The following is a 7736-nucleotide window of genomic DNA, read 5'->3' as shown; positions in this document are numbered from 1 at the left end:
GAAGGAAGGAAGGAAGGAAGGAAGGAAGGAAGGAAGGAAGGAAGGAAGGAAGGAAGGAAGGAAGGAAGGAAGGAAGGAAGGAAGGAAGGAAGGAAAAGGAGAGAGGGAGGACTCCATTTTAACTTCTGGATCAGCCGGTGGGCTGAACCCCTTCCCCCCAACTTTGGGTCAGGACACAACCTGAGCAGACTCCTCAAGATTGAGAGCCCTCTCCCATCTTCTGGGTGAGTGATGACTGTGCATTTGTACATTAGACACTAGCTAAGAATCTCACACTGTAGAGAATTTCCTATACTGACATCTGAAACCTGTGGGGCAATTGGACCGACGGTCAGCAGACTGTGGGTGAATCTGATACTGCTAGAGTCGAGGTAATAGTTGATTAGCTAGTTAGTTTAGTTAGTTGATTTAACACTATAATTAGTTAGTTGATAATTAGTTACTTGATTTAACACTATTGGGGAACTCGACTCGCTCCTAGGAAGATGATCGGACCTATAGTCGACAGACTGTGGCTGAATCCAATACTGCCAGAGTTGGGCATATAGCTGGCACAGTATTCGTTATCCCTATTAAGAGATGAGTTCAGCCGCCTCCAGTCCTTCTAACTTTTGAGGATCGTCTGGAACACAAGAGGATTCATCTCTTACCAGATTTGCCCCCTTCCTTTCCCCCCATCAAACTACAACAGCTGTTCTCTGTCATGTCACTGAATTACTGATAAAATCAGTTTATTTGTATCAGATGAAGCACAGACAGTCCTAATCCTGCAGCAAAACCGGGAAAACATCACTGGTGTTTACTTACCCTCAACAGTGGATAGGTGTAGAGCTCTGAACCTTGTGTGAGGATGCTCCTTTTCCATCCAGAACAGGCAGAAAAGACACAAATTCTAGCTTTTGGTCCACAGATAAGCCAAGACCATTCCATTTTTTGTGCCACTTTTCAGAATTATTCTGTTTTATCACCATTTCCTATTGCAAAATCCTTGTGGTGGGGTTGCATTCAGTTCAGAAATAAGACAATCTTGCTTTCTGGCCATTATACTTGTTGTTGTTGCTGTTGTGGTTGTTGTTGTTGTTATTCTTATTTGATTTATTTTGCTTTATTATTGTTTGTTTCCATACTCATCCTTCTGTAACTTTGATAAATACAAATATTTGTATGTGGTAAATATGAATGTCTAAAGAATTCTAGACTTCTTTTTGTTGTGAACCATTTTTAGTCAGTAAAAACTCCTGGGAAGTCACTGATCCAAAGGCTACAATTTACATTTCTCCATGCATAAGAATAGCAAAACAGGAACATAAAAATCTTCTCCCGCTGAATACTKTTGTCACTTGTACTGTTTCTTTAATTTTGGCCAAAATGGGAAAACTTGATATGTAATCTATCTTTTATGTTGGCCCCCTAAGGAATGGGGACAGAGATATTCTCTATATTCAGTGAAAAGGGAAGAGAGGTGAAACTARTCAGTCTGAAGAGGAGTATCTTTTTTAGGATACCTTGTCGTTGCTGAGACCAGAACAAACAACTGCCTGTATATCACATGCGTATCCTTAAACCCACTATATCTACACTCCTTCCTTGATACAATATCAAGTACTATCTCCCTCTACATACACCCTCATACATGGGCTTAACCTGGGCCTTAATCAATGATGGTGGTGAACAATTACTTCACTAGCTGGTAAGTGGCTAATATCAATTTAGCAGTGGAAATATTTTGTTATTCTGCCTTCTCAGCCTACTTTGTTCACGGTACTTGCTGCAGGAACTTCTAGACATTGGAGAGTAGATGTTTGCCAAGGGCAGAGAAGTGTTTGCCAAGGGCAGCCCTCTAGAATTCCAGGCCCTAGGGACAAGAGAAGAACTGGAGAGAAGAAGACTCGGCCTGGATAGAGGAAGATTGGGTCAGAGAACACCTAAGGAAACTTGACATCTACAAATCCATGGGCCCTGATGGGATGCATCCCAGAGTGTTGCGAGAATTGGTGGATGTCATAGCTAAGCCACTCACCATCGTCTTCAAAAGGTTGTGGATAACAGACGAGGTGCTGGAGGACTAGAAGCAAGCCAACTTCACAGCGGTCTTCAAAAAAGGCAAGAAGGAGGACTCAGGCAACTACAGACTGGTGAGCCTCACCTTCATCCCCGGAAAAGTGATGGAACAGCCAGCTCATCCTGGCTTCTGTCTCCGGACATATGGAAGAGAAGAAGGTGCTCAGGAGTAATCAGCAGGGATTCCAGTAGGTTGAGAGAGGTGATTGTCCCCCTGTACACAGCCCTGGTAAGACCTTACCTGGAGACTATGTGCAGTTCTGGGCTCCCCAGTACAAGAGGGATGTGGAGCTGCTGGAGAGAGTCCAGCACAGGACTACGAGGATGATCAGGGGCCTGGAACATCTGCCATATGAGCAAAGGCTGAGAGAGCTCGGCCTGTTCAGCCTGGAGAAGAGAAGACTGAAGGAGGATCTGATCAGTGTGTATAAATACCTCAAGGGAGGCAGTGAGGAGGATGGGGCTGGTCTCTTCTCAGTGGTGGACAGTGACAGGACTAGAGGAAACAGCCACAAATTGAAGCAACAAAAGTTCCAGAGGAACTTAAGAAAATATTTCTTCACATTGAGGGTGACAGACGCCTTGAACAGGCTGCCCAGAGAGGTTGTGGAGTCTCCTTCTCTGGAGATCTTTAAAACCTGCTTGGATGCAGCCCTGTGCCACGTGCTCTAGGTTACCCCTGCATGTGCAGGGGATTTGGACTAGATGACCTCTGGAGGTCCCTTCCAACCTTAAGCACTCTGTGATTCTATGGTTCTGTGTTGGATCCATGTGTTTTTACCAATGGAAGAAATGAGCTAAGATTTTGTAGAGTAGGGTAGGAGGGTAGAAAACAAGCATATTGTGGAGGGTGACGCTGATGGGAAAGAGGTGATTAGGTTTGATGTAAGACTGGATAAAAAAGTTATTTTTTTTTTGTGTGTGTGAAGCTCCTGAAAGCTTAACACAAGCCCAATATGTCCTGATTTTTCTGAAAAGTGCTCATAGACTCTTCTACCAGTGGTAGCACAGCAAATTAAACTTAGGTGTTGCTACCTCAAAACTTGTTATGCCTCAAATTCATATGCTTCCAACACATTCTTTGTAATCTCTGTAATAGTCCTAGAAAGATGGGATAAATATTGATTACAGCTGTCTGTTTTTCAGTCTGTAAGAGAAAACATGCTGATTTCCAAAACTGTACATCTGTCATATCAATATTGGCAGCGGATTTGCAGTGCGTTTGTACTTATCTGCTATCTGCTTGTAGTAAGGCTTTTCATTTCTACTGACTTTCTTGCAATTTGTGTAGCCAATAAACACTGCTGTGGTAAATACTGAGAACTCCAGAGATACCATCTGAAGCACATAGACCTGAATTTTGTATATCCCTTACACACAAATTGGTCTATTTAGGAGTAATAGCCCCAATGCATGATTGCACATCTCATGTTATTTCCAGTATTTCTGTGCATATGGATAAATAAGGATTTGAATTAAATCTTTACTTATGTCTCTAACTGTAGCTGAAGGTGCCAAATTACCAGCATAGATCAATTCAGTCATTAACATACAAAGGTATAAATGCTTTTCTAATGCTTTGAAGCTATTATGTTTAATACTGACTTGTGGTGCCTTGTCCTTCCTTGCTCAGTTCACCTCTGAGAAGTGCTGTCTTCTAGCTTTAGACAATGTGAAAGAATGCAGTATACCATGTGTTAATCTGTATAATCTTGTGGCTCCACCTGGTTCAGATCACTACTCTCTTTCTCCGTGCATGTGCAACTCCTCTTCATATTAATAAGGAAAGCAAGCTCTTTGAAGAGGAAATATACACATCATACCTCACAACCTAAAGCATTCAAGATGTTTTTTGGACATGCCAAAGATAAGTAGAATGACTCAGAAAATGCATATAATGCTTGATGAGGTACCATAATACTTGTTGAGATCCCATAATATATACAAAACTATTATCACTTAGCTGTCTTCCACTATGCATGCTGAGGCTATCAATAATTACACTTGGTTTGGATTTCAGAATAATATCTGGAACTGAATTCAAATACAGGCATAACCTGGCACTAAGCACTTTAATTWATTTATTTATTTATTTTGCCTACACTATAGGAAAATCTGGCCTAATTCAAAAATGTTTTCACTGATAATTTTGAAATATGTATCAGTGAATGCTTTGCATAACTGGTGCATTTAAAAAGAATTACTGTCTTTTTAATATTTTGTTTGCTCACTTAGTCTTCTTTCACCTTTCCAGCTTTAACCTAGAAGAACATAAAAAAGGAAGAAGGTATTGTCTAGTTTCCTTGCATTTGTAAATTGTAATAAAAGAAACTCTGCCTGATTTTTTTGTTTTAGAATTCTGCCTTTGGTCAAAATGTTTTTGAACAAAAATGGTCCAAAGTGATCCACAGAACTACTCAGAACTGAAAGTCATGCTAGAGCAAGAATCATGGTTAAAGAATGAAAATAAATGTAACAAACCGAAAATATTATGAAAGTTTTAATGAAGTCATAGAATTAAAAAAGAAAAAAAATATATTAACTGGCAGACTAAGCACATAGAAACCAACAGTTCCCAGAGAGAGACAAGCAAATAACTCTGAAGCAGTTTGCCTTAATTGATTGCACCATCAATTTAGGAAAACAACAACAACAACCAAACAAAAACATGTTATGATCTGTAATGTTTAATTTTCCTAGCTAGTGCTGTGCAGTTTTCCACATTTCCAGTGAGTCCATAAGCAAGTGTTTAAGCTGCACTACATTTGCCTGTTTGCTTAGTACTCATGTTTGAGCTCATATCAGGCTCTTGATTCACCTGTGTGTAAAAAGATTGTTGATATCATTGAATACATATGTAGGAAAAATGTTATATTTGGCCTTATTTCTTCATAGCTAAGGTATGTAGACTTTTATGAAGAGCAAAATTAGGCTATAAGTGGTATGAAATAACCATTTAAAAGAAAAAAAATCTCCATGTGGAGGTACATATATCTGGAAATGGCCATTATTTTGAAGATAAATGTGCAGAACTTTTAAAATGCAGAGAGTAAAAGCACTGCTCATCTGAGTTGTGATCATGGCCAAAGAAGGTAAAAATATGAAATATCACAATTTGTCTCAAATCTCTATATCTGATAAGTCAACAGAATCCTCAACGAATTGTATTTTGATAATTTTTAATGTTTATAYTGTTATAACTCTAATTTCTCCTGAGCAGCTTACATTTTTGTTAAACTTTATGTTCATTAAAAGGACACAACTCCAAATAATACATCAACTGTGATGTTTACTCAAATCCTCATAAAAATGCTGTCAGGTTTTATTTTCATTTCTCTCTTCCCTAACAATATCTTTATTGTTAGGACCCTTTCTCTTTCTGACACTGCCTAAAAGATATCCTTACATCTTGCCTTGATAAAGTTACATGCCTTCAGATCAGAAGATTCAGCACTCAACCATGGATGGATACACATGACATGAAAGCCTATGTTGGAGTAGAGTAATTCCATGTCAGAGTAAATATACACCTCTAACTGTGAATGATTTGGATGAAATCATAGTTAAAGTTTTATTTCTTTAAGAAAGTTAAGAAAAGTATTGATAATGAACTTGAAGAATTGGCAGGAAAAGTGTTGATAATGCAGAACTAACAAGAAGGAACATGGGAATTTGACTGTTCTTCATGTGGAAGATCACCACATGAGTTTAAGCACTGCAACTGCTCTAGATATGGAATTTGTGTCTCAGACAGGCTTAGGGTCAATGTGCAGACTTGTGTTTTTTCTTWTCTCTCCTAAGTTTATTCTCTACTGGATTTCCTTTCACATTTGATGCTAAGCTTTGGCTCATTTTCAGCTTTTGCTGCTGGCTGAAAATCTCAAAATTTCCAGACAAATATTGGAGGAAAACAAGGATACAAATATTTCTGAGGAAAATAAATGAAACAGGAAGTGCTTATTTAAAGAGCYAGGTCATTACATGATCCTTTGCACAAGTGTATTGTAATCCTRTCTTATTGTATGACATTTTATTTCCTGTAGAATAATTTTATTTATCAAAGTAAAAGATGAGGAGTGCTCTGTAACTGAGGCAGTTGTGAAATACATTTTTTTGTTTGTTTGTTATCCTCAAATATAACCTCATACTTCATTTGCTCCATGCTAGCTGAGGTCTGCACTGAGGAATCTTCATCACTGGCTCCCCTCTGGTGCTCGTTGCAACAGTATTAGAGCACATCTTCAACAAGAATTTACTCCTCCTCACTCCCAGTTTGAGGCAGGAAAGCATTATCTACATTTCACAGATGAAAGAAAAGATTAAATCACTTCCTGCACACAATATAGGGAGAAAGTGCCAAGGACTCAAAATGTGTCCAGATTATGCTCCAGTGTTCTAATTATTATGGCAATTAGCCTCTTGTGTGCATTATGGTTTAACTCACTATGTATCATGTTATCTCTGCAGTGAATGTGAAAGAGCTAAGCCTAGCAGACGTTATCAGGGGACAACGSTCTGCAGGACAGTGCTAAATTCGGCTTTCTCTATCTGGCAGCAGCAGCAGCACATGAGGCTGTGGAGCGAGAAGTACAAGCTCATGTAACAGAGCTTTAGCAGCAGCACTATGAGCAATTTTTTTAACTGTTGTTTCCCAGGCAAATGCCCCGCAGAGTAAAGTTCACGTATTTTTTATTTGACTGTGTGCATTTGATCAGTGTAAGAGAAAAGAACCAGTCCCACAATGTACCTGTGTTTCCTGAACAAATCACAGAATCACAGAATACAGAATCACAGAATATTCAAGGTTGGAAGGGACCTCTAGAGATCATCTAGTCCAACCTTCCTGCTCAAGCAGGCACACCTACAGCATGTGGCACAGGGCRGCATCCAGGCGGGTTTTGAAGACCTCCAGAGWAGSAGACTCCACAACCTCCCTGGGCAGCCTGTTCCASKGCTCTGTCACCCTAACAGTTAAGAAKTTCCTCCTCACCTGGAGATGGAACTTCCTGTGCTCCAGCTTGTGGCCATTACCCCTCGTCCTATCGCAAATGTTGGACAAAAGTAAACTGGAGAGAAGTAGCACTGATGGTAACATCAGCACTGAGATGGTCATGAAATGGCTGCTACTACCTTTTGTACTCTTCTTGGTACTACCTTGTGCAAAAGACCCAGGGCTTCAATTACCTAGAATGGAAGGAGAGAGAGAAACTTGTGAAAATGCAGTATTGTTACTTCTGTCCTTTGCTGACTCCCAGCACTAGCATCATGCAGCAGAGCTCAGGCATTTGCCAAGCAGTAGTTCAAATGTTGCTCCTGTCTCACTGCTCCACTTGCTGCATCTTCCATGCTGTATGGAGCCTCCTAACCCATCCAAGAGAATAGGGTCTCTTCTCCTTCTATGTACGTGCACATTTTCTACAAGGAAAGAAGATAATCCTTTGACTATAGTTTGTTTTTAAAGAAAACACTGGAATGTTGCAAAGTCCYTGATATGACTGTTATAATTCCAAATCAGGTCTCTAAATCTACGGCATTTGTGGAAAATGTATTAAATATGTTCTTGAAGCTTTGACATCAATTCAGTTTGTACTAGCTTTTYAAAGATGTATCTCTGAACTTTCTCTAGCATTTAAAGATTCTACCTTCCACCTTCTGTGGATATTTGAATATTTGAA

This window comes from Nothoprocta perdicaria, unplaced genomic scaffold (genome assembly GCF_003342845.1).
Source record: "Nothoprocta perdicaria isolate Ctin4 unplaced genomic scaffold, notPer1 scaffold_85, whole genome shotgun sequence".
Taxonomy (NCBI): domain Eukaryota; kingdom Metazoa; phylum Chordata; class Aves; order Tinamiformes; family Tinamidae; genus Nothoprocta; species Nothoprocta perdicaria.
This window is presented reverse-complemented; position numbering follows the sequence as displayed.